A 27,939-nucleotide genomic window follows, 5' to 3' on the forward strand; every position below is an offset into this window, starting at 1 on the left:
AAGTCAGGTGGTGCAGCAAGGCGCAGGATACTGCAGTAGTAGGAAGATCACAGGTTTGAATCCTAGCTGGGGCCACATAAGTTCCCCTGTGACAAGTTACATGAAGCCCTAGTTTTCTCATCCACAAAGTAAGGCTGATATTACCTAATAAAGATTTCCTAAAACAGGGGGTTGTTATAGGATTCCATGAGAAATCTCTTTGCTGGTGTGATTGTCTTCACTATGCAGTAAGACTAAAAGTTTGGGTGGCATGTATACTGGCCTCGACTTGATGGCCTGCTTAAAGCTTTACTTTTAATCATAAGCTAAGTTTCTTCAGGACTCAGTGGAAATGGGAGAATCGGAATAGATCTTCAAGGTTTCTTCTACCTCTAACCTCCACCTAAGTTCAATATGCATTAGACTCCACACCGCTGACCCCCTGCCATCCCCTGACTTCACCCCTTACCTCTGTCCCCGTCACTCACGGTGCTCCCGCTACCCTGGCCTTCTTTCAGTTCCTGCAGCAACCAAGTTCAGGGCCCCTGGATTTGCTCCCAGCCTGGAACACTCTTCCATCGATTTTTGTTCACCCTTTTCATTTAGAACTCAACTGTCACTCGTCCAAGGGCCTTCCTTACTATCTAACCTAGCTCTCACTGTCCCTAGTCGCTCCCTATCACATTACTCTGATCTATTTTCCTTAGAGGATAATCTGAAATTATCTTGGTTGATTAGTTTGTTTTCTGTCTTCCTCAGGTTAGCCCTCAGCATCTTGTTCACTCCTAGACTGCAGAGGGACCTCAGCAAAAAAAGCTGTTGAATAAATGGCATGCATGCACGAAAAAGCAAGTCGGCGGAAGGGCTCTGTCCCACTTTCTTAGTTTTAGGATCCCGCTCTACCCTGTCCCACCCCACTCGCCACAAGCCCGGGAGCAAATTGGGCAGAAAACGACGCGAGTCACAGCCCCACAGCCAGCGAGCTGCTACGGCAGGGCGATGCCGAAGGGGGCGGGCCGGAAGTGACACACCCACTTCCGCTTTCGCCACACCAGCACTTCCGTATTGGAAGGCAGGTGGCCACGCGTTCGGAAGGTAAGTGAAAGCGCCTTATAGTTGCTCCGGCTTTTTTCCCAGTTGGCGTGTCTGGGCCGAGAGGTGTGTGGCTGCTGTCTTCACCTCCCCGGAGGCCCGCCTTTGGCCCAGGTCCCCAGGGATGAGGGTGGCGCCTGTTTTCTCCGCAGCCGCTCCAGGCCCCTCCACTCGGGAACCTCTCGTTCGTTCCTCCCTCTCAGCCCCGGAACGCCCACCTCGGGGCAGAGCAGGGTCTCCAGGGCACCCCAAAGTGGGGAGGGGATCGGGACCAGGCTTGGGCACGTCCCTGAAAGGCGGGAAGTGGTATGTTCCGAATAAGTGTGAGTAAATGTATATCCATACATATCGAATGCCGGGGAATCATTTGGGAGCCAGACGGACGAGAAGATCCCAGCCCTTAGGAGGCCGGTTCTGTCCCAACGGAGCGAAGTGCAGTAGGCAAGCAGCTGGATTGTTGAGAAACATTGTAACGAGAAGGCGGGACCCAGAAGTGATGAGAGAAAGTGAGTTTCAAACTTACACCAGCTATAGCGCAGAAAGGTAACGGAGGAAAGGCATTCCTGGGGAAATGAGATGCTTTTGTAAAGTCCCTGATAACGAGAAGGATCACGGTGTATTCTGGGAACGGAAAGAAGACAGGATGTCTGAAACCCAGGGAGAAATGAGCGGTGGAGGGGTAGGCATGGACTAGACTAGCTCATGAAGGGCATGGTAGGTCTGTAAGGATTTGGAACTTTATTTTAAGAATAATGGAGGGACTTCCCTGGTGGTGCAATGGTTAAGAATCCACCTGCCGGTGTAGGGGACACGGGTCCGAGCCCTGGCCCAGGAAGATCCCACATGCCTCAGAACAGCTACGCCTGTGCGCCACAACTACTGAAGCCTGCGCTCCTAGAGCCCGTGCTCTGCAACAGGAGAAGCCATGGCAATGAGAAGCCTGCACACCACAATGAAGAGTAGCCCCCGCTCGCGGCAACTAGAGAAAGCCCACACACAGCAACGAAGCCCCAGCACAGCCAAAAATAAATAAAATAAAATAAATAAACTTACAAAGAATAATGGAGAAGCCATAAGAAGGTTTTAGTGGGACGTGACTATATATTTAAAACGTGGTGCTGAGTTCAAGAGACCAGAAGGAGAAGCATAGAAGGTATTTACAAAAAGAAAGAAAGAAACTAATGGAAGGTAAAAATACTAAAAGGAATTATCTGCTCTGTTCATTGTTATTGAGAGATCCTGAGGGAATTCCCTGGTGGTCCATTGGTTAGGACTCTGTGCTTCCACTGCAGGGGGCACGGGTTCGATCCCTGGTCAGGGAACTAAGATTCCGCCAAGCCACGTGGTGCAGCCAAAGAGAGAGAGAGAGAGAGAGAGAGAGAGAGAGAGAGATCCTGAAAGATGGGCCAGGAAAGTATCTCTTGAATTTAGTGGCTCTAAGGTCATAGGCACTCTAACTGGAGCAGTCTCAGGGGGCGTGTCTTGGAGATGGAAGCTGCAAAGAAGTGGGTTAAGAAGGGGTTTCTGTGCATCTCTGGGTGACACCAGGGAGGAAGGCCTTAACCAAAGCTCCTGTTGCCTCCGTTGGAGGTGAGATCCTGAGGCTGGTAGTTTTGGCTTATAGGTATCAGTCCATATGTTTGTTATTCCCCATCCTTCCAGCTAGACAATTCTTATAGCTTCTTGACTACCGAGGAGAAAGTAGGTACCTTCTGGTAGAAAAGGTGCTTAAGCATTCAGACTTGAAAGACCACTGACACAGAGAGGTCTCCAGGATCTGTTGTTAAGTGAAAATAGCAAAATGCAGATCAGAATATACAGATGCTGCCTTCTCTGTGAGAAAGGAGGGAAAATAAGGACAGATTATTTTGATGTTTGAACCATGTAAACGTATTACCTTTAGTATTACTTTTAGTCGCAGAGAAATAAAATCTTAAAAATTGAAACCCAGAAGCAATACGGAGCAAGGAGAGTTGTAAGATGTGTTTGTAAAATTATATTTTTAACCATGTCTTTTGTGAAGTACATTTCTATTCCTGTACTTAAACTCCAGGATGCACGTGCTCTGTATAAGAATTGACATTGGAGCCTTATTAAACTTCATTCCAACTTATTGCAGAACTTGGACATTTTGTTGGACACTAACAAGGCCCATTCAGCCTCTTTCTCAAAGATGCGATCTACTAGTTTGAGGTCAGTGGATACTTGATGTTCCCGCTCTGAACCACAGCTGGGCTAAATGCTACAAAAGAAAAATAGTTTGCTATGAAAGTATAGCATTTGGGGAATGGACCAAGCTCAAAGGGTCAGGAAAGGTTTCTTTCTTTTCTCTCTCTCTCTCTCTTTTTGGTAAATACTTGAAACAGTATGTTTACATCCTTCAGTTGCTTGTTTTTACGCTTGTATTTTTTAAAAATAAATTTATTGATCCATTTATGGCTGTGTGGGGTCTACGTTGCTGCCCGCAGGCTTTCTCTAGTTGCAGCGAGCGGGGGGTTACTCTTTGTTGTGGAGCATGGGCTCTAAAGCAGAGTCTCAGTAGTTGTAGTGCAAGGGCTTAGTTGCTCTGTGGCATGTGGCATCTTCCTGGACTAGGGCTCGAAACCGTGTCCCCTGCACTGGCAGGTGGATTCTTAACCACTGCGCCACCAGGGAAGTCCTTAATGCTTATTTTTCAGTGAAAGGAGTCTGTATTCTTGTTCTGCCCCTTGCTTTTTAGAAAGTGAACTATTTCAGTTCACTTTAAAAGAGTAGACAAATAAGAGTAGACAAAAATATAACAAATACCCCTGTACTCGTTACTCCAGTTAAGAAATAAAAGATTGAAGATATAAGAGTAACTGGCTATCTACTTGTCCCTAATCCCTGAATTTACCAGTTATATTCCCCATGCTCTATTCATAGTTTTACTACATATGTATCCATTCAGAAAAGATACATGAAACGATTTTGTGTTTTGAATGTAACATACATGGCATCATCATGTATGTATTCTCTTAACTCAATATACACGTCATCATAACATTTATATTGTCTTAACTCAGGATGCATGGTATCATAATGTTTATATTCTTTTAAAGCTTTCTGGAAGAAGCGATGCTCAAGCCAAGCTCTGAAGGATGAAAGGAGGCAGGGAGGGGTAGGAGACAGCGGAGAGCGGCCCAGAGTGAGGGAGTCGTGATTTATAAGACCTCAAGCCAGGGAAAGGATTGGAGCATGTTTGGGGAACCGAAAAAAAAAATAGTCCCGTGTAGCTGGAGCAACAGAGTTTGAGAGGAGAGGTAGAAGATGAGGCCGTGGGGGAACAAGGGCCCGATCATGGCAGAGCACTGTTCTCAATTAACTATATTTTTTCCATATCATAAAGGCAATGGAACCAGACAAGTGAATTACAGTGAGCTTGCTACACATTTAGAATAATGGAAAACTTATAATCATGACTCCAGGCTTGCCATTTGTCCTGCAGTTTCGTTTTTGTGTGATTTTTTTTTTCCTCCTGAGGCTAATGTTTAAAATGCTCTGCAAAAAGAAACCATGTGGTTCTGTTTCCCTATAGGAGTAAAATGGAAGGAGGATCAAGCAGATTGGAAACCCACACTCCAGTTTTCGTCTAGAAAAAGATCAAGCATTCTGTACATAAGGAGAGACATGGGAGGCATCCCCATGAAAGATTCAGAGACTCCTCCCTGGCAAAGAAACCGGCTGACATAACTAAGGGTAAAAAAAAAAGAGAAAGGATGCCCAGCATCTTGTTTCTTCTGCTTTGAAGCAATCAGAAATGTGTGATGATCCTGAAAAGACCACTTCTATACCGAAAAAGAATAAAAAGAGAAGAAAAGGTGCTTTGGGAGTCTATAAGGAAACAGGTATTGTGTACATCCTGGTGGATAAAGAGAACATTGTGGGGGCTTCCCTGGTGGCGCAGTGGTTGAGCGTCCGCCTGCCAATGCCGGACACATGGGTTCGAGCCCTGGTCTGGGAGGATCCCACATGCCGCGGAGCGGCTGGCCCCGTGAGCCGCAATTGCTGAGCCTGCGCGTCTGGAGCCTGTGCTCCACAACGGGAGAGGCCGCGATAGTGAGAGGCCCGCGCACCACGATGAGGAGTGGCCCCCACTTGCCACAACTGGAGAAAGCCCTCTCACAGAAACGAAGACCCAACCCAACACAGCCATAAATTAAAAAAAAAAAAAAAAAAAAAGAGCTGGTGACACGTACGTGCGCCGAGACAGCACGAATTGGAGAAAAAAAAAAAAACTTCAATAGGTTACCAGAGTAATTCAAGGTAAACTACAAATAAAGGATAATTGAGACAGAATTAAAAAAAAAAGAAAACATTGTGAACACACCCAAGAATTTTAGAAAGCATGTCGATGTCATTTACATTGATGTAAGCAAGCGGCAAAAGTCAACAAAAGGGCCTGAAGCACATTTAGTTACTAAGTCACGTGAAAATGAGTCAGAACTGCATGATAAAGTTCGGGGGAAAAAGCATAAAAAAACATCGGAGGAAAGTCAGGTCCTGTGATGCTGTCCAGGAGAGTCTGGGTGCAAGCATCACCCTGCCCAGATCAGAATCCCAAGAGCAGGAACCCCAGCCTCCCATGGGCCAAGAAGGTGAAATCGCACAACTACCAGTGTCTGCAGATCAAAGCAAGTCTAAGACAAGAAAGAGGAAGCGTCCAAGTGACCAGGAATTCGAGGCCTTGCCTGCGCCTGAGAGCGCTGAGAACATATACTCAGAGGGATCTCAAGTGATTGGTGCGGTCGGGACTGCAGGGGGCAATCAGGAGTCCAGTGGCCTTAAGAAAAAGTCTAAGAAAAGGAAGAGAAGATCTTCTGTTGATACTGCCGTGGCACCTGCTGGTGAGTTTTCAGTGCTCAGGACGAGCTCTGAGGACACGCGCTTTGATTCAGTGGAAGGTACTGGTACCTTGATTGAAGAAAGTGTGAAACCCAGGCCACAAGAGGAGAAACCCCAGGCCTGTTCGGAAGAGGTGCAGAGGTAACGTGTGGGTGTAGAGCCTTCTGATGGTGTGCGTCTTGGGTGTGAAGTCTGCCCGTTACCTCTTTGTTCAGCACGGCCATAGGAAGGGGCAGAAATCATAAAGAGATAGACCATCGAATGTATAGGATGTCGTGCACATTTAACTGAGTAACTTGGCAGGTACTTTGCGTTCTTCATGTACAAAATAAGGCAGTTACAGTCTGTTTTCACTAAGAATTATTTCAGCCCTGAAATTCTATGTATAAGTTTAAAAAGAATTTTAAGACCCCACAATTACCTTGTCTATATGTACAGAGAGAGGAGAAAGGATCAGAGAACTTAGAATGCTACAGAACAGGAAAAAAACTTGACTTAGGGTTCTCCCTAATAAAAGAAACTTAGATATCGTTCTTTATATAATTATCATTTAAGTATCCTGGCCGATGAGTAGATGCAGGAATTTTTTTGAAGCACTTTATTTCAGTTCCTGGGAGTTGGGACAGGTTTTCTCCCCTTTTCTACTCTGTGACGTTCTTACATTTGCTAGATTGTCCTGGCTTAAAATAGTTTCACATAGAAGTTAAATGGCAGAGGGCCCAACTCACATCATCCTCTGTGCCCTCTCTTTGGGGACATTTTTAGATCACTGATAATGATGCAGGAATGTTCTCGGCCTGTGGTTCTTAACTTGTATGGGGCTGTGGACCTGTGAAAGCTGTTGACCCTTTGCTCAGACAAATACGTACAGTTTTGTTTTTGTTTTTGTTTTGTTTCAGTTTCCTGTCTGGGTGGTTAGCTGATGCCCTTGGCTAAGAACACCTTTGCACATCTGGCAGAAAGTCTGTGGGAATGAATTAGTGATAGATACATAGAAGACTATGTTTTCTTTATACTGCCAAGGGGAAAATATGTGGCCATTGTTAACTGCAAGGAAGCAATTGTAACGATGTAAACCCTGAATATTGACTTAACTAATTAGTAACCATTATTATAAAACAACTCATTGGTCGGGGGGAGGTGTCTTGAGTATCCATGGGTGTAGAAGAGGGCTGAGCTTATGAGGAAGTCAATATCTGAAACAATACAGTTGAGAAATAGTAACATAAGCAATGCCTGGTGGAAATAGGGCTTAAGGCGACATGTTTACCTTCCAGGCAGCCTCTGAGGTGTATCCAAGTTAGTAAAGCTACATTAAAGAGTTCAGACACCACAGACGGAATCAACTCCAAGATCCCTTCCAGCTTTAATGCTGTCGTAGTCAAAGGGAGAGTCACTGTAAGGAAAGAATCTGAAAGCCATTAGGGCACGTGACCTGTCAGTGTTAATCAATCCAGTTTTTCTCCTTAGATTAGAACCCACAAATGAAGAAGAAAGCAATTTGGAGTCGGCTAAAGATCCTGAAACGAAATATTTATCTGAAGGTTCGAGAGATTCAGATAATTCAGACGTGGATTTGGATTCCACTGTGAGGCAGCTCCAGGAGTTCCTCCCTGATATCAAGGAGAGGGCTGCCACTACAATTAAGTGAATATATCGGGATGACTTGGGACGCTTTAAAGAATTTAAAGCCCAGGGTAAGCTTGTGGGACTTGAATATTTGTTGAACTTTTCTATATGCGTAACTAGCCCTGACTTTCTTTTGTGAGTGGTTCATATTTATAGATTCACAAAGAGCATCCCTTAGCTACTTTCAGCTTTATCTCCTTCCAGAATCATTATCTGCACTGTAAAATTACCAAACTGAAGTGCACTAGTTTTCCTCCTCTGTGCCCAACTTCTGGTAGGGGAGGCGAGGAAAAACGGGACTAATGGATCCAGGTGATCCACAGACTAGAAGATCAAGCCCGGAAGAAGAGGGGGAGGAGGTTAAGTGGTTGAGACACTGGGACGGGGGCACAAGTGAAATCAAATTAAAACACGCATATCAACATCATCAGCTTTGATGAGGTGTAATTTCAAGGATATTAATTTGAGGGTGAGCTGGTTGTAGTGGGCATGGCTTCAGGCAACACCCAGCTTGGTCTCCTTCTTGATTTCACTGTGTTACAAGAACCTCCCAGAAAGCTTATTGGGTTTCAGAATGAACTACAAATGTAAGGTTGTGTACTGCAAGTGATAAAAGATTTTTAAAATAAGTTTAAGATTAGGAAAATGTACTGTGTAATGCAGTCAATAATAATGAGACTTGAGTGCTTTGAGTTATGACGAGGAATAGAACGTAAATTGCAGTGACATTGTCCCCACCTCCCCCCAACATATATTCGTAGAGAATATACATGTTCATGTTTGTGCCACCCAGTTCCCAGCACTGCCTTGGGGGGAGGAGGGGCAGAGGATAGTGAAGTGGGGGGGGGCGCTTCTTTTAAACTTTTATTTCAACACTGTTTGAATTTTTAATGAATATCTATTACTGTTAATTTATTTCTTAAATAACTGTGTAAAAAGGAATTGATGACACAAGAAAGGTCACATTGGAGTAGGATGGCCAGGGAAGACTTTGGGAGGACAGTGTGGCTTTGGCCGAACTCTGCAGGAGAGCCAATGTCAAGGGCACAAGTAGGGGCTGCTCCCCGATAGGTGGGGAGGAGCTGACGGGTGCTGTTGTGATTGCTAAAGACAAAACGGTGGTTCGCTTTCATTCATTGTTGACAGTTGTGTACCTTTTTCTCCTTCCCCAAATCCTAGGTGTCGCTATTAAATTTGGCAAGATTTCCGTGAAGGAAAATAAGCAGTTAGAGAAAAATGTGCGAGAATTTCTGTCTCTGACAGGAATCGAGAATGCAGACAAGCTGCTGTACACAGACAGATACCCAGAGGAGAAATCTCTAATCACCGACTTAAAAAGAAAGTACTCGTTTAGATTGCACGTTGGTAAGTTTAGAACTGTGGCCTCTTTGACCATCTGCAGCCTTCCAGCCTTGCACAGATAACCATGGTGAGTATTGAACACAATGCCTGGCCCGTCCAGTACATGCAGTGCATGTTAGCCGCTGCTACGTTAATAGTATTTTTATTGCCAGCCTATACGTTCAGGGATTTGGAATGTGTTCACGTCTCCCAAGGATAGTGCTTTTACAGATTTTCTAACAAATTAGATGATCAGCTTCCAGCTTTCCTACTTGGTAACAATTACGGTTTTGGTTTCTCTTCTTGACCTCTATTGTGTATTTTTTGCATACACTGCACAAAGTACTCTGGTATACACCAGAGTCTCAGACGTTTTTTTAAGTAGAGCCATTTTTGCGCTTTGAGCTGGAACCCTCCTCTTGGAGGTATCCTGGGGAAGTTAGAAGGTCACGAAGCAATGTAGGTTTGGACTGGAAAAAAAAATCTCTCTTGAATTTAAAGAGAATAATTTCTTAGGTGAAATGCACAAAGGAAAACAGAACAGTGAGCCCCTGCTGGGGGATCCTTTCATCTTTAGAGTGGCAAAGCAGGAAGAAGCTTATTCAATTGCAAAGTTTTTTTGTTTATCTTATGGGGAGCTGCTGGAGTGTGTCCTCCACCTCCAGATTACGGTAAAAGCTCTTTGCCTAATAAGGGTCTTTTCCGTGAATTTAGCAGAACAGAAGCTAGAGCCCCTACATACTAAGCATCTAGTTTCCAGAGATGGCCACGGAAACTGGGGATTTTGTATATCTGCTCCCCAAGACGGCTCTCTGCAGGACATAGGAAACCGCACCCTCCACCTGGGGTCTAGGATAGCGTGTGCTGTAAAAAGGGGCCCTTCTGGGTTTCTTTTATAATTGTGACTGTGTTTCATGCCACGCTCCGGTTGTCCCTCTGACCACCTCTCTTCCGACTTTAGGTAAGGGCATTGCCTGGCCCTGGAAACTCATATACTGTCGAGCAAAGAAGATGTTTGATGTCAACAATTACAAAGGCAGGTAAGAAAAAACTTGAGCAGAGCATTTCTCTAGTCTTTGCTGATACTGTAAATCAAAACGTACACAACAAAATCGTGAAGAGTTTCGTGTGTGAAACCAGATGTGCCGTCAGGTGTATGTCTCCAAAGTCCCTTTCAGTTTCCACCTCTTGAATAAATCTTCTGTCATCTTCCCCTTTCTAAATCCCTGGCTTTTACTTTATGCTGTCAATTGTAGCATTCTCCACGCGCTGCCTCTTAGCGTCACCTGTGCAGTTTTCTCGGCAGTCTCCTAAGTTGTAAGCTCCTTGCGAACCCAGACTTTCCTTCTCAGTGTGATGTGTGCCCTTCAGCACTGAGCCCAGTGCTTTGGGTTTTCAGTAAATATTTGAAGGTGGGGGTGAGCATTTGTGTGAGGTCATTTAAGTGTGATTCGGTAACATCAATGCAGAGCTTCATGTGGCGGTAGCCTTTCTGTCCTCCCTTTTTTCCTAAATAAAATACCCAATTATGTTCTGTTTCCAACATTCCAAATAAATCAAATGTAGACTGAGCGTCAGTGGTGGGTAAGCACTCTGCTTAAGGACAAAGGGATGAGGGAGAAAGCATCAGCTCCTACCCTTGAGGGCCCAGACAGCCACCTAGGGCTCAACTACTGATCTCACTTCCAGGAGGCAGATGGAGTGAATCTGTCACGGCCAGTTGGGTCCTACTGAGCGCCGTGATCTTGAATCAGGACATAGGTACTATCAGAACGTAACATTGATATGACCTCGGCTTCTTTTTAAAAATTTTACCAAAAGAAATAAACCGGAAGTAGAAGAAAGGCGCCTCCACACAGACTGAAACCTGCCCTCTCTTTTTCCCAAGCCCCCGCCATGTACTTTAAGGAAATTCACTAAGGGTGACATTTTAAGTGGGACCAAAATGATGCTTTTGGTAAATGAATGAGGTAACCTGTTTTTCTACCTGTTACATCACTGTGGGAAATGGCATTTTTCAAATAATGAAGGTCTGTCATTCTGATAATAAAGTTCATTCACTGGTACCATATTACTTGTGTTGTGCTGACCATTTACCCTTAAAGTATGTTTCCAACTTAAGGAACTCTTAAGTGAAAAAGCCATAGAAAGTCAAAAATCAAAGAATTGTAAGGCTCCAAGGGGCCATGGAGGTCAGTACACCTGTTTCCTCATTTTCGTACACTCTGTTTTTCTCTCATGTCCTCTTTTTTGTTGCTTCAAGGGTACTTTTAAGTCTTGTTTTAAATCTCAGGAAGACCCTGCTTGCCTTATAAAGGAAACTGCTAAAAAGCTTGATTCTTAATGGTGAAGGATTTCGCATCTCTGTTCACCATGCTCTGCATTTTAGATCCATTTCTGAGAATGCTAGGATCTTACTGTCCCCCGGTAGTTGTGGATCATCCTCATTAGAAATGGTTAGTATTTTATTAGGGCTGCTTTTGTGTTGCATTAGTAATAACATAAACTACCACTTCTGACCCCTCTTCCTTCCCACCAAAAAGGAATTATAAAATGTCATAATGATGGCTTTTTTTCCCTTAAACATTTAAGATGTTTAATCTCAAAATCTGCATATATTATAGTGCACTTTAGTTCTTTTCTTTTAATGTATTTGCTTTTATGTGGGATTGCTGCCTCTTAACTTCCTTAAACTGTGACCGATTTGTGCTAAGGCATCTGTCACATCTTTTATTTTTGTCTGTGTTCGGTCTTTGTTGTTGCGCACGGGCTTTTTCTGGTGGTGGCGAGCAGGGCCTACTCTTCGTTGCAGTTTGTGGGCTTGTCATGGCGGTGGCTTCTCTTGTTGTGGAGCATGGGCTCTAGGCGCACGGGCTTCAGTAGTTGTGGCTCTCAGGCTCAGTAGTTGTGGCGCACAGGCTTAGTTGCTCCACAGCATGTGGGATTTTCCCAGACCAGGGATCGAACCCATGTCCCCTGCATTTGCAGGCAGGTTCTTAACCACCGCGCCACCAGGGAAGTCCCTGTCTCATCTTTATTGAGCACCTGTTGTCTGTCAAGCATTACCGGGTTCCAAAGTGTAGAAAACTGACAGGGTCCCCACCCTCCGAGGACTTCCCCTCCAGAGCTGTGCTGTCCATCCATGTGACCACCAGCCTCATGTGGCCATGGAGCACTTGAACTGTGGTTAGTCCAAGCTGAGATGCGCTGAAGAGTGAAGTATACAATGGACTTAGAAGGCTTGGTGTGGAGAAGAGAGTGTAAAGTGTCTCATTCATACTTTTAGGTTCTGATTACATGTTGAAATGGCTGCATTTTTAGTATATTGAGTTAAATAAGATATGTTATTAATTCATTAAAACTAAATAAAATTAGGGACTTCCTTGGTTGTCCAGTGGTTAAGACTCCGTGCTTCCACTGCAGGGGGTGTGGGTTTGATCCTTGGTTGGGGAACTAAGATCCCACATGCCGCATGCTGCCGCTAAATAAAACCCCCAAACACATGGAAGGCAGAGTGGAATGGTGGGAAGTGGTCCTTGGTGATTTGACTGAGCTCCTGGATTAAGCTCACCCTAGGGCCCACTTGTATCTGGACTTTTCAATTGCCTGAGCCAATAAATTATCTTTAAAAAAATTAATAAAATTAATTTTCACCTGACCACTAGAAAATTCTAAATGACATCTGTGGCTCATATTTCCATTGGCCAGTGGTGGCCTAGACGAAGGGTCAGATAAACCAGGGAAGCCACGAGCGTACAGTTGCCAGTGGTGACGGGGGCAGTGAGAGAGCAGCAGAGTGTCCTGTGGGAGAGGACAGCAGGACACCTCCAACCAGGTGGTCAGGGAAGCCCTCTCTGAAGATGCACCACTTAAGCTGCTTCTGAAGAGCTTGCAGGAGCTTTCCAGCGGTGGAGGGAGGCCATTCCCAACACAGGTCCAGAGGCTTCGAGGTGAGAAAGGCCGATAAGGCCAATAGGGTTGAACTTAGGGAGCACCGAGCTTTGCAGGCACAGTCAGAAGTTTGGGTTTTATTGTGTGAAGCCTTTATGGATTTGGCTGGGGAATAGCATGATCAGATTATTTGCCCTGGCCTCTGTGTAAGTGAGCCAGGGACTGCGGTGACTGACTTACAGGGTGCTCATGGTTGCGATGCCGAGACAGGAAGTATCTGGGCTCAGGACCTTGGTAGGACTGCGCTGAGCAGGTTTCCTGACAGCCCGCCCTATACGGCTTCTCCCAGCGTCGCAGCGTGCTGCAGTGAGAATAGTGGTTTTAAGCTTGTGGTTAACGCTTAGCTGTGATCTGTTTTCCCTTCCTCTAAGGTATAGCAAAGGAGATACCGAGAAGCTAAAGATATACCAGTCCCTCCATGGAAACGACTGGAGAAAGATTGGCGAGATGATGTCTGGAAGTAGCCTCTCTGTGGCCCTGAAGTTCTCCCAGATCAGCAGTTGTAAGTCGTGGTCTCTAGAGCCCACTTTGGTGAACAAATCAGCCCACAGTGGCCCAGGGCCCAGGCATCACTGCAGGCCTGTCTTCTGAGAGAGTCATCACTCTTTCAGCCATTCTCTTACTGATTCATTTATTTCTTCATGCATATTGATGCAGCCTTTATTCACCAGACTGATTTCTGCCACACGTTATGTCAGTAGCTTTCAGTGTGACTCCAACTGCCAGGTAAACTGAAACCCACTCAGCCGGTGGGCAGGAGAACCTGGGCCACCAAGGTCCTTTCCCCCAGGTGACCAGGGAAACCATCAAAGGGAGGGCCTGTTAGTCAGGGACGTTTCCCAAAGCCAGTGTCAGTCGTCTCTTGTCTGTTCTCTTCTTTCATAAAAAGCTTCCTTGGTTATATTCTTCACCTTAAAAAGTCCCCAGTTGCTTTCAGAAGACAGTCCTTAGTGGGTGTTAGCTTCAGCCCAGAGGCTCACATGCTCCGGCCCTGCAGGCAGAGCCGTGCAGCGGGTCCCAGCAAGGCGTCTGCATGTCCGCACGTGGTAAACTCTGAGGTGGTGGAGACCACGCCTTTTGTGCCACCAACTCTGGCCACCGGTGCCACGCGAAGACTCAGCACAGCCAATTCTGCCAGTTTCCAAGAAGTAAAGCAAACATCTGGATTTGCACGTGTGTGTGAAATCAAGATCTTTTTTTTCTTGGGACTCTCTTTTTTAAAATAAATTTATTTATTTATTTATTTATTTATTTATTTATTTATTTATTTATTTATTTATGGCTGTGTTGGGTCTTCGTTGCTGTGAGCGGGCTTTCTCTAGTTGCGGTGAGCAGGGGCTACTCTTTGTTGCAGTGTGCGGGCTTCTCAGTGTGGTGGCTTCTCTTGCTGTGGAGCATGGGCTCTAGGCGCGCTGGCTTCAGTAGTTGTGGCGCACAGACTCTAGAGCGCAAGCTCAGTAGATGTGGCACATGGGCTCAGTAGTTGTGGCTCGTGGGCTCTAGAGCGCAGGCTCAGTAGTTGTGGTGCATGGGCTTAGTTGCTCCATGGCATGTGGGATCTTCCCAGACCAAGGATTGGGCCCGTGTCCCCTGCGTTGGCAGGCGGATTCTTAACCACTGCCCTACCAGGGAAAACCCTCTTGGGATTCTCTTGATTTTTAAATATTCATCCAAATTGTTATTGGGGAAATAGTAACAATAACATTCTGTAGGCCAGATCGAAGATATCTGTAGCCTTCCAGCTTGCGGCCTCTTCCTTAGCATGACTGTGAGCATGTAGACAAGAAGAGCGAATCATAGAAGCTTTTGATGCCCTGCACCAAGGACTGGCTTTAGGAATTTACAGGTGCTGGGACTTCCCTGGTGGTGCAGTGGTTAAGAATCCACTTTTCCACTTCAGAGGGCATGAGTTTGATCCCTGGTCAGGGAACTAGGATCCCACATGCTGCAGAGCAACTAAGCCCACACTCTGCATCTAGAGAGAAACCTGTGTGCCACAACGAAGGTCCTACGTGCTGCAGCTAAGGCCGAACACAGCCAAATAATTTTTTTTAATTAAAAAAAATAGCTTAATGAGTGCAATATGTAAAAAAAAGAAAGAAAAAAAGAAATTCACAGGTGCCTTCATCAAGTACTGTGGTGACGCCATTGTAGCTGTTAATTTCACTCCAGAAACTCTTGGGGAGAGTTATTTATATAACATGAAAGTCGTTTGGTTATTCTCTTTCCACTAAATGTTTGGGAACCTCACAATTTCTTGCAGTAGGTATTACTCTTAGAAACAGGAAGAACAGCTTTCTCGAAGATAAAAAAAAGATTGCATTAAGAAAGGATTTTTTTTCTTTGCAGTTGGTTGTGTATGTGTGTGTGTGTGTGTATGTGTGTGTGAGTGTGATTGGTCCTTAAAAGGAAACTATGGCCACTTTCGTAGTTTCATTTTGATTTGCATGTAACTGATAGTTTTTTTGGTTTTGTTTTGTTTTGTTTGGCTGCGTTGGGGCTTCATTGCTGCGCGCGAGCTTGTTCTAGTTGTGGCGAGCGGGAGTTACTCTTTGTTGTGGCGTACGGACTTCTCATTGCCGTGGCTTCTCTTGTTGCAGAGCACGGGCTCTAGGTGCGCAGGCTTCAGTAGTTGTGGCATAAGGGCTCAGTAGTTCTGACACGCGGACTCTAGAGCACAGACTTAATAGTTGCGGCGCGTGGGCTTAGTTGCTCCCCGGCATGTGGGAACCTCCTGGACCAGGGCTCGAACCTGTGTCCCCTGAACTGGCAGGCGGATTCTTAACCACTGCACCACCAGGGAAGTGCATAACTGATAGTTTTATGTTTGTGTAATTGAGATGTTGCCCATTGTCTTCTGAAAAGTGTCTGATTTACCTTTTTGTTTATAAAGGCTTTATTTTGGGACTTCCCTGGTGGTCCAGTGGTAAAGAATCCTCCTTCAGATGCAGGGGACGCTGGTCGGGGAACTAAGATCCCACATACCGCGGGGCAGCTAAGCCCGTGTTCCACAGCTGCTGAGCTCACGCACCCTGTAGCCCATATGCCACAAACTACAGGGGCCATGCACCACAACTAGAGGGAGAAAATTCACACGCCACAACTAGAGAGAAGTCCGTGCACCATAACAAAGAGCCTGCGCTGCAACAAAAGATCCCACGTGCTTCAACAAAGATCTCATGTGCTGCAACTAAGACCCAACACAGCCAAAAAAATAAAGAAAATAAATAAATTAAGGGAAAAAAAGACTATTTTTCTAGAGCAGTTTTGGGTTCACAGGTAAAGTGAGAGGAAGGTACAAAGACTTCCTACTTATCTCCTGCCCTACACATGCACGGCACACCCCCATTCTCAACACCCCCCAGCAGAGTGGTCCATTTGTTACAATCCGTGAAGCTACCTTGACACATCTTAACCCCCCAGAGTCCACAGTCCACATTAGGGTTCACTCTTGGTGTTGTAGCTTCTGTGGGTTTGGAGAGATGTCAAATGACAGATACCCCTCATCATCATTTTGTTGTTAATATTGTGTTTGAAAGCAAATAGATGAGCAACTTCAAGACCATCCTTTTATGTCAACAGAAAGAACTCATGGTGCTTGGAGCAAGACGGACACCCAGAAACTAATCAAGGCTGTTGAAGAAGTGATTCTAAAGGAAATGTCTCCCCAGGAGCTAAACGAGATGGATTCTAAACTCCAAGAGAATCCTGAAGGTCGCCTGTCAGTTGTTTGGGAAAAACTGTACAAAGGCATATCCTGGGTAGAAGTGGAGGCAAAAGTGGAAACCAGGAATTGGATGCAGTGTCAAAGTAAGTGGTAAGTTTGAGGCTTCTTACATAAATTTCAACAAGAAGCATTCCCTGCCCCTCTCTCAGCAACTTCCGGAGAGGGGTGGACTGCTGAGGTTACTAAGAATATCTGTAACTACCACGTGGAAAGCCTTACAGTAGGTCAAGAATGATCCTCTCTAATCCACTGCTCCAACCACTTCAATATCGAAAGCTGATTTAAGTTAGCATTTAACCACCCCTGATTCATTGTGTGGCTTCTTCATAAAGAACTTGGACCTTTTTATTCTATTTATTTATTTATTTAATTGAAGTAGAGTTGATTTACAATGTTGTGTTAGTTTCTGGTGTACTAAGTGATTCAGTTGTGCATATATATTATTTTTTTTTATTCTTTTCCAATGTAACTTATTACAAGATAGTGAATACAGTTTCCTGTGCTGTACAGTAGGACCTTGTTGTTTATCTATTTTATATATAGTAGTTTGTATCTGCTAATCTGCAATTTCAAATTTATTCCTGCCCCCTTTCCCCTTTGGTAACCATAAGTTTGTTTTCTGTATCTGTGAGTCTGTTTCTGTTTTGTAAACAGAACTTGAATCTTTTTAATATTGAATATTGACTTCTGATTTCTTCACTCTGTCCCTTTCTTCATAAAACAAGATTGTTACCTATTTATAGCATGAAAGAAATACAAAATTAACGTCTGGATATTTAGGAGGGAAATCACAAGTGTAGTGATCAGTAATACCTCCACCTTTTTACTTTTGCTTTCTAATTCAGCAGTTCCTCTGTCTTCATCCAAAGCAGGGCAGTCATACTCTTTCATCCTAGAACATCTTTAGGTACATCCATCATGAAGAAGTAGTTTCGGTCCAGATGTTGCTGCATGTTCTTTGCCCAACGTAGCTTTTCCCAGCCCTGGAGGGATTCCGAGCTAACTTTCAGCTGCAACATGACAGCTTGAAGCAGTGGTTCTACAGCCCACGACCCAGGTCTCCTGTATAAACGGGGCTCCATCATCCTGCATAAAGGGGGCTCCGTCATCTTGACCATTAAAGAAGAATGAAATCCAGAGTGGGCATGTTGTACGTTAAAAGCAAACTGCTAGATTATACTGAGTATTGTTTATATACCTTACAGTTCTGCTGTAGAATATTTATCTTACTAGAAGACTACCCTCAGGAAATAAGGACAGATCATGTTTTGGGGGGGAAGTGTGTAGTATGGAGGAACCAGAGCCCTTTCTACCCCTATATCTTAGGCTTAAAAAAAGGAGTGGGGACTTCTCTGGTGGTGCAGTGGTTGAGAGTTTGCCTGCCGATGCAGGGGACATGGGTTCGTGCCCTGGTCCAGGAAGATCCCACATGCCGCGGAGCGGCTAGGCCTGTGAGCCATGGCTGCTGAGCCTGTGCATCCAGAACCTGTGCTCTGCAACGGGAGGGGCCACAACAGTGAGAGGCCTGCGTACCGAAAAAAAAAAAAAAAAAAAAAGGAGTGGGGGCTTCCCTGGTGGTGCAGTGGTTAAGAATCCGCCTGCCAATGGAGGGGACACGGGTTCGATCCCTGGCCTGGTAAGATCCCAGATGCCGTGGAGCAACTAAGCCCGTGTGCCACAACTACTGAGCCTGCACTCTAGAGCCTGTGAGCCATAACTACTGAGCCTGTGTGCCACAACTACTGAAGCCCACCTGCCTAGAGCCCGTGCTCTGCGACAAGAGAGGCCACTGCAATGAGAAGCCCATGCACCGCAATGAAGAGTAGCCCCTGCTCGCCACAACTAAAGAAAGCCCACGTTCAGCAATGAAGACCCAACACAGCCAAAAATAATTAATTAATTAATTAATTACTTTTAAAAAAGGAGTGGGTTATAAAGCCTCGGTTGGAAGATGATATGTCAGTGTCTTAAAAAGGAAATGATGAAGGGGAGCCGTGCTTCAGAATCAGCATAATTAAATAACATGCAAGGGTTCTTTTTTAATTTGAAGAAAAAAGTAGGAAACTTGAATGCTGAGCATAGGTTTACTTCATGAAACATTGAAATGGCATCAGCGGGTACATTTCAAACCAGTGAACATGGGCGGCTATTCGTAAAAACTCTCAGTTTCTCTGTGTGTGCCTCATGTACCTCCCTGCTCAAGAAAGTAAATGTCACAGCTCATGATCTGTCCATCAGATTGTGACAGATTTCACTCTTCAAGAGAAGCACTTTTTAAATATTTTTAATTGGGCTGCTTCTCTCATTAGGAACTTCAGGGAACCCTTTCCCTCAGCCTTGAACTTGGGGCCTTAGAGGAATCATGGAGTCATTGATCACTTTAGTAAATCTGTGTAGTTTGGTGTTTCAGCAGCTATAATGGTAATAAGAGCAATATCTCTCTGTTTGATAAACAAGCAAAAATAAATTGAGTCTACACAGCATCCTTTAGCACCTGCAAGCAGGCTTATTCTTTTTTTTTCCTCCCTTTTATTATACTGTTTATTATGGAAATTGTGTAACACACACCAACTTAGAACTCCTTGTATCCATCACTCATTTTCAATAACCATCAACTTTCTATCTCTTTATTTACCCTCTCCCACTTTAAAAAACTTTTAAAAAGGTATATTCTTGATGGTGGTAAATCTTAGCTGTGATGAGTTGCAAAAGTTATAAAGTGGTTCTGAATAAGGACAATTTAAATGAGGAAAACAAAGGACATTTTAATGGAAACTTTACCCCGAAAATAAACTGTTTTTCTTTCTTTCAATGTAGGACGGAAATTCTAACCAAGAAGAGGACAAATGGTCGGGACGTATACCGGGGACTTAATGCCCTACAGGCCAAGATCAACCTCATTGAAAGGTACAGAAATAGAAAGTGACGATATTTTACCCGTTTTCCTCTCTAGCCAAAGAGTAATTGTTAAACAGCAGAATCTGCAGTAAGATTACCACGGTTCATATTCCTGTTCCAGCACTTTCTACGTGCATGACCTTGGATGTGTTTCCTGCCTTTCTAGTTCTTGGTTTGTTCATGTTAAATGAGGATGATAATAACAGTACCTGCCTCTTAGTGTTATTGGCCGAAGAAATGAAATAATGCATCCAAAACGTAGCATGCACTCAATAAACATAGCTCTTTGAGTCTTTAAGGCTTTCACATAGACATTGCTTACTTCTGTCCATTGGAAAATGGAGGTAAATACTTCAGGCCGAGCCCTACTGCTCTCTAGCATGCATTAGTTGGCGTCACTGCTGCTTGGTCTTTAGTTTTGTCTTTGAGTTCCTGGTCCGTGCAGAGTCCTCCCTCCCCTGATCGACAGGGAGACACAGAACTGTTTTACAAAGACTGCGAGTCTAGTGGACCTGGCCTCATGTCCAATGAGGAACAGCAAAGAGCAGAAGAAACCTTTGGATTCTGGCTGCCCTGTCCAGCTTCATTATTCTTGCGCTCTGTCAGGAAGCCTGCTTCTCCTTCATTGGTGCGCTTCCTCGTTCTCCACGCTGGCGTGGCTGGGGTTTTTCTCCTCTACCAGAGACAGCAGAGACTAGCAGAGCCAAGGAGGGCATCTCACGTCAGGCAGGCCTGGGTTCCAATGTGGGTACCACCTATGAGTCATGAAACCTTGAGCCAATGACCCGAGCTCTCAACCCTGATTCCTGGCCTGTGGAAAGGACATAATCCCCTAGCTTCATCAGGTGGTGTTGAGGGTAAATGGATTAGTGGGTATCAAGGTCTTAACCCAGTGTTTGTCACTTAGTAAGTGCTGAGTACACATGTATACTACTCTTGTGTGTCTACATTGAATGGTGAAGTTGTGTTTTGGTTTGTTTGTTTGGTTGGTTTTTAATATTGTATTTATTTATTTGGTTGTGCCGTGTCTTAGTTGCAGCAGGCAGGTTCATTAGTTGTGGCATGCAGACTCTTAGTTGTGGCATACATGTGGGATCTAGTTCCCTGACCAGGGATCGAACCCGTGCGCCCTGCATTGGGAGTGTGGAGTCTTAACCACTGTGCCACCAGGGAAGTCCCTGTGTTTTTTTTTTTTTTAATTGAAGTATAGTTGATTTACAATGTTGTGTTTAACCTTTGCTATACAGCAAAGTGACTCAGTTATACATATATATATTCTTTTTCATATTTCATTCTTTTCTATTATGGTTTATCACAGCATATTTAATATAGTTCCTTGTGAAGTTGTGTTTTTTACTAGGCTTGGTGGGAGATGCAAAGGGCTCAGGAGGAGGAAGGGTGATTTTTTGGTCTGTAGCTCACCCCAAGACCTTGGGCTGACCTTGGGTTAGCATGCCAGTGACACTGGGCCTGTGTAACAGGGGAGCTGGAGCAGGGGTGAACACGCTGAGGCCTTCCAGCTCTTAATATTCTGTGAGCCCATGAAGATGTGGATCCTGTTGATTTTTGGCTTGAAAACTTAATTTTTATTTTTGCTCATAGGTTGAATGAAATAAATGTGGAAGATGTTAATGAAATAGACTGGGAAGATCTTGCTAGCACCATAGGGTAAGGCCATTTGTTTAATATTAATCTAATGAAAAAATCAGAGAGGAGTTCTAATAAATGCCTCTCAGATTTGAAGAACAGGACTGAAATTCCTGCTGCTTATGGAACTCATCTATAAATTGTATTTGTGTATATATGTATTGGGAACACCCTGTCTACGTACCAGACCAGGTAAATCAGACCAGTCCTCCCTCCGCTCCAACCACCACCTCCACCCAAAGACACCTGAGAAGAGTGAATGAAATGTGTGCAGAGTCTCTTAAAAGCTTCATGGAGCACACCAGCTATGACTGGGATGAAGAACCCATGGTCCCTTTGCCCATAATTAGCCTTTTACCATTTGCCACATTGACTTTATCATCCCTCCCTTTCCCGCTCCCTTCTACAAGGGAATAGAATTCTTTCCCTTAACCGTTTCAGTGTTAGTGGTGGACGCCATGTCCTCAGCAAGGCTGTTATTCTGCATCAGCACAGTGATCGTACTGAGGGCACCTGACACTGATGCACTACTATTGTCTAAAACACAGCCCCCATGCAAATTTCACCCAGCGTCCCAGTCCTGTCCTTTATAACACTTTCCCCCTGATTTAAGATCCAGTCCAGGATCTGTCTCCTTAGAGTCTTCTAAACAGCAGAGTTGTTCTGCCTTTTCTTTTCTTTTTTTTAATTATTGGAGTATAGTTGATTTACAATGTTTCAGGTGTACAGCAAAATGATTTCTGTTATAGATTTTTTAAAATATATTTATTATCTTATTTATTTAATTTTGGCTGTGATGGGTCTTCATTGCTGCGCGTGGGCTTTCTCTAGTTGGGGCGAGCAGGGGCTACTCTTCATTGCGGCTCGTGGGCTTTTCATTACGGTGGCTTCTCTTGTTGAGGAGCACGGGTTCTAGGCGCGTGGGCTCAGTAGTTGTGGCTCGTGGGCTCTAGAGCACAGGCTCAGTAGTTGTGGTGCACAGGCTTAGTTGCTCTGCGGCATGTGGGATCTTCCTGGACCAGGGCTCGAACCCATGTCCCCTGCAGTGGCAGGCAGATTCTTAGCCACTGCACCACCAGGGAAGTCCCTCCGTTATAGGTTATTACAAGATATTGAATATAGTCCCCTGTGCTATACACTAGGTCCTTGTTGTTTATCTATTCTATATACAGTAGTGTGTATCTGTTAATGCCTTTGTCTTCTATGATGTTGAAATTGTGGGAAAATACAGGCTAGTCATTGTGGAGAACTTGCCTCAGCTGGGGAGTTTGTCAGACGCTTCTTCACTGTTAGATTCGGGTTTTGTATTTTACACGGGAATCAGTCACGGGGGAGGCTGTGTTTGTGTCACCAGGTCACATCCCATCATGAGGCATGTGGTTCTGATTTTGATCCCCTGGCTCTGGCGGCCTCTGCCACACTGCCCCACTGTAGAAAAGTAAGTTTTTCTCTTGGTGAAAAGAAACGGCCACGGGGAGATATTTTGAGACCACATCAAGCTCCTGTTCCTCTTCGGATTTGCCTCAGTGGTTTCGGTGTGCTGTTCCTTTGCATTTCTCCTCTGAGGAGTGAGATTTCATCGGTTGTCACTGTCTGTCTTCATTGCTATGGTCCTTGCATTTTCAATCAGTTCCTGCCACTGGAGGAGAGGCCATCACTCTGAAGACCTGAGTTCACTGCTGGCCAAGCAACAGAGAGCTGGCTGGCAAAGCACAGTCCCTCTAAGCAATGCAAACTGTTGAGCATCACAGGGCTCAGGGGTTGGTGGGCTTTGGGAGGTGGGGATGTTGAGGGACTGTCTGGCCTTTAGTTCGGGAAGGGTGCTGAGGGGAACAGGGCTGCCACAACCTGGCTGCCTTTCAGAAACGTGGCTGCTGGCGTGAGGTTGTCACTGATCCATTAGGAAGGGTGTAAACTGGTTTTGCTGGTTAGTTATTTACACCTTGGGATTATGGACAAAGAACAATCAGTCCTTTTTTTTTAACTTGGAGAATTGGAATCTTTTCGTGGCAGGCCCTGTTGGGAGTCACAGACACATGCCCATGGTTCCAAACCCTTTCCTCTTCTAGCTCGTCTCAGGGGTGGGGCACCAGCTCTTGGGTGTGGGTCCCTGAGAGGGGAGGGTGTTAGGGGCTTTGAAGGAAGGCTGTCCTGCTGTGTACCCCACCAACTCCCATCCTAAGAAGTATTCATGTCGACAGGTCCCTCCCTTTGTAATATCAAACCCCTTTTGAAAAATCTGACTTTTCCAATAAATGTTTGTGTATCTTGTGACATTGCCTCAGATCACATTTCTTAAATTAAAATGGGTTTTTAATGATTTTAAGTAGAATTATATACTTAAATATTGATTGTTCTGGTTAAGGTTTAGAAATCTCAAAGCTGTAAAACAGACATCATGGCATCCAGTCAAATACCATTGGAAATAGTACATCCTCAAAGTTTTAATAACAAATTAAAACAGTGAAAATAATTAAATTAGAAGTTCGATCTCTTCAGGTTTGTTAAGCCTCCCTTGTGAATTGTTTAGGCAGGATTTTAAAGAAAGCATCTCCACCTAATGAGATGTAACACCTACTTCGTTTGAAAATGTCCAGGTCAGTTATTGTTACTTCTTGAAGCCTGAGCTTTGATCTGCAGAACAACCTGTGTGTGGGGTGCTGTGGGAAGAGGGAAGGCATAGATGCCCTAGATCTTGGGCTTTGCAGTCAGGTGGACCGGGCATCAAGTCCTGGGACTCTGCTCATAATTTAGCCAGCCTTGGGCAGGTCATTCCCTCACTTGCCTCTGCGTCACGGTTTCCTCATCTGCGCAGCGTTGTAACAGCACCGTGATGAGGACGACAGCAAGGAGACAGTGCGTGTCATGCCATGCACACGCGGCGGGCAGCTGCTGCCATGAAGAGGCAGAGAGAGCCCAGCCATCTTGTACTTCCACATACCTAGCAGATCCAGTTATTCCCACTAATCATATAACAACTAGATTAATTAATTACTGAAACAAATATGCCACACTTTTGTGGCTTAGGAAATGAGTGCCCAGGAAGTGAAGTTAGTGATTTTCACTTTAAAAAAATATTTAAGATGTGGTTGTTTCTGTCCTACTTATTGTAAATGAAAAGTGGATTTGACTCACCAGAATATCGTAAGCATCCACTTTATTTAGCTTTGTAAAGTAAAAAATCCTGACCCCTGCTTTTGCATTGTGACAAATATATAGTTAGCCTGAAGGTAGTGGTTAAGAGTGTAGGATTTGTGAAATGTTGCCATTGGCAGCAACACGGATGGACCTAGAGATGATCATACTAAGTGAAATAAGCCACACAGAGAAAGACAAATAGCATAGGATATCAATTATATGTGGAATCTTTAAAAAACTGATACAAATGAACTTACTTACAAAACACAAATAGACTCACAGACATAGAGAACAGACTTATGGTTACCAAAGGGTTAGCGGGCGGGAGGTAGGGGGATAACTTAGGAGGCTTGGATTAACATATACACACTACAGTATGTAAAATACATAAACAATAAGGACCTACTGTATAGCACAGGGAACTATACTCAATATCTTGTAATAATCTATAATGGAAAAAAATCTGAAAATATTTTATATATATATATATATATATATATGTACAACTGAATCTTTCTGCTGTACCCTTGAAACTAACACATTATAAATTAACTATACTTCCATTAAAAAACACTGATATCAAAAAAAAAGAAAGAAAAAAGTAGAATTTGGAGTGGACCCAATTGAAGTCCCAGCCCTTCCCCCCTATTCACTGTAAGATCTTGGGCATCTTCTCTTGGGTTCCCCATCTCCAAAACGAGGGATAAGCATAGGAGGCCCCACACAGAGTGGTCGTGAGGGTTATTTGTTGCTCTGCGGAGAGCCCTCAGGGTGGGGCTGAAGACAATGTTAGCATCAGCCCCTGTGAGCTAGTGTTACACCTTGTCTTCTCAACTGGTAGTTTAGATTATTCTAGTTTAGACAGAATCCGTGTTGTTGTACTTCTGTTTTTCTTCCTTTTGTGTGTGTGTGTTTAACCAGATGAACAATAGCTTTTCATACGTGTCTTATTTTTCTCACATGGGTAGACATGAGGATTAAGAAAGCTGCTTAGGTCTGTAGACCACCTCTCAATCAATGCACTTAGTACACAGGACTGAAATGATTAATTTTTAAACTGCCACTAACTTTTTGACACCTTTTCCTTTCTAAAGGGGTGTTCCTCCATCTTATGTCCAAAGTAAATTTTATAAGCTGAAAGCTTCCTGTGTTCCGTTTTGGCAGAAGAAGACTTTTCCAGGTCAGTATTTTCGATATCTGAATAGTTAAAAACGCAGCATATGGGGACACACGCTGGTAGTGTGACCTTGGGTAGTGACTTTTGGGAACCTCAGATTCTTCAAATGGAAAATGGTAAAAATTGGCAAATTATAACCCCTACCTGACAGGACTTTCAAAAGTACTAAATGAGATAATGAGCTTGAGAAGTGTGGTCACCAGGCCGCCGGGCGTTTAGCAAGCACTGGGTGAGGAGCTGCGAGTGCTTCTGGATTGCACAGCACACATGCTCACACCACATGCCTGCACACACACTGATGCACAAAAAACTGGAGGTACAGTTTCTTCTCTGCAGCCATTTGTAGGTGGTTTACATATGTAATTCCCAAACCTGGACTATCGGAGTCAGGTGGGGAACTTGGGAAAAAAGATACATACCTGGGTCTCATCCCAGACCCAGTCGATCCTAGTCTCTAGTCTGGGTCCAGAGGCTAGATTTTTCTCTAACAAGCTCACAGATGAGTCGCCAGTGGCCTGCCCAGCATCATTGTTTGGGAACCACTGGTTCGGGTAACACTGCACCCTGCAGTGTGTGACAAAATGCTCCTTGCTTTCAGCGGACAGCACTTCCTGGGTTTGAATCCTGGCTTCGCCCTCCTGACTCTATGACTTTGGATGAGCTTCATGTCTTTATGCCTCATTTGAAACACGGGTGAACAATAGTGCCTACCTCACAGCATTTTTGAGAGGATTGAATGAGTGACTATGAATAAAGCAGTTAGAGCCAGGTCTTGCACACAGTAGTGCCAGTAACAATGCATTGTCATCATCTGTGCCGTCCGTCCTTTGACCTTGGGAAGAGGCTTTGTCAGATCATCTCAAGATTCAGTTTCTTTTCTTTAGAGATTATAGACTACCTTCATGAGACTAGTCTACCGTTGCTTAAAGAAAAATTAGAGAAGAAGATGGAGAAAAACGGGACTGAGATCCAGACTCTGGCAACCCCCAAGCCAGTCTTCCTGTTTCGAGACATCTTTTGTTGTGACGATGACAGTGAGGGAGAAGACGGAGATGAACAATGTTAAGCGGCTGATACTCTCTTGTCCATTTTTCTAGGTCTGGTTGTGTTTATGTACGTGTCAATAATGCTATTTCCACTATTGATTTTACTGAAGAAGGTGCAACAGCCAAAGGAAGGGTATGAAAATAATAACATACCGTGGAACATTAAAAATTGATTCACATTTCATATTCAAGTTTGTCTGAATGTGAAAAGAAAGGCGAGTACATGAGTTGATTTAATATTTTCTGTGCTATTATATTGAAAATTATCATATTGAAAATACTTACAACTAATGGTTTTCATACAACAACAGGATCCCAAGTCCCTCTAATGGCAGCAGAGGGTAGTCATGTCCAAGGAACATTTTCTTTTTTTTTTTTTTTTTTTTTTTTTGGCTGTGCCACATAGCTTATGGGATCTTAGTTCCCCACCGGGGATTGAACCCAGGCCCTCGGCAGTGAAAACGCAGAGTCCTAACCCCTGGACCGCCAGGGAATTCCCCAATGAACATTTTCATGGTGTGGATTCAACTATACGTGCATTCAGCAAAACAGAGAATGTTAACAATTTTAATAATGCATGCCATTTTTTTCTGTGTTTCAGTTGTTTAGATGTATATTTTAGTGTGTGTGCGTATTAGGTAAGTGGTACAGGGACGTTTGTGTTCCTGGAAGCTGGTTTCGGTTCCCATGTGCCTGTCATGGTGTGCGTATCTCATCTTCCCGAGTGTGATTCTAGTGTTTAAAGATAAGTATTTTTCATACAAGATGCCCTCTCAAAGCCAGTCACAGAATTCTTCTGGTGTTTAACTGGAAAAAACAAAGAATCCAGCAGTCTCTTCCATTGCTTCTGGAAAAACTGCCTCTGTTAGACTTCCCTTGCTGGCAAGGGGAATAAAGTGCCCAGGCTTCTAGCCTCATCTGTACAGGGGAGAACATAGAAAGGAAGGTGTGGGTGAGCAATATCCCATACAGTGAGGCCACCCTCTGGGCCAAGGTGCAGCACCCTTGTCTCCTGAGTGTAGCATCATGCTGTGTGATGTTGGTTAATTCATCCACAAAGCTAGACATGTTTCCAAGCTTGCCGTCATCAGAGAAGGAAGAATAGAGAGAAACAAGTTTAGGACTCCTCATTCACCAGTATATCCACAGCACCTATCATGGTGTTGTGCAAATAATAGACACTCGATAAATATTCAGGGCACAAATGAGTATTTTCTTTTTAAAAGTTAATTAATTACTTTATTTTTGGCTGTGTTGGGTCTCCGTTGCTGCAGAGGCTTTCTCTGGTTGCGGAGAGCAGGGGCTACTCTTCATTTCAGTGCACGGGCTTCTCACTCTGGTTGCTTCTCTTGTTGTGGAGCACGGGCTATAGGTATGTGGGCTTCAGTAGTTGTGGCCCATGGGCTCATTAGTTGTGGTGCACAGGCTTAGCTGCTCCGCAGCATGTGGGA

The 27,939-nt window shown here is 44.4% G+C and overlaps 1 pseudogene across 1 annotated transcript; it reads left to right on the top strand.

Annotated features, from left to right (window-relative positions):
* The first annotated feature begins 1,423 nt into the window (after positions 1 to 1,423).
* LOC308609667 (transcription termination factor 1-like) lies at positions 1,424 to 27,576 on the top strand (annotated as a pseudogene). Its single transcript has 11 exons — positions 1,424 to 1,614; positions 5,373 to 6,075; positions 7,405 to 7,631; positions 8,743 to 8,928; positions 9,866 to 9,944; positions 13,227 to 13,357; positions 16,438 to 16,672; positions 19,400 to 19,489; positions 21,083 to 21,148; positions 25,360 to 25,445; positions 26,327 to 27,576. The product of its transcript is annotated as a transcription termination factor 1-like (transcript).
* Positions 27,577 to 27,939: the final 363 nt, after the last annotated feature.

The sequence above is a fragment of the Mesoplodon bidens genome, assembly GCF_964165515.1.
Source record: "Mesoplodon bidens genome assembly, chromosome: Y".
Classification (NCBI taxonomy): Eukaryota; Metazoa; Chordata; class Mammalia; order Artiodactyla; family Ziphiidae; genus Mesoplodon; species Mesoplodon bidens.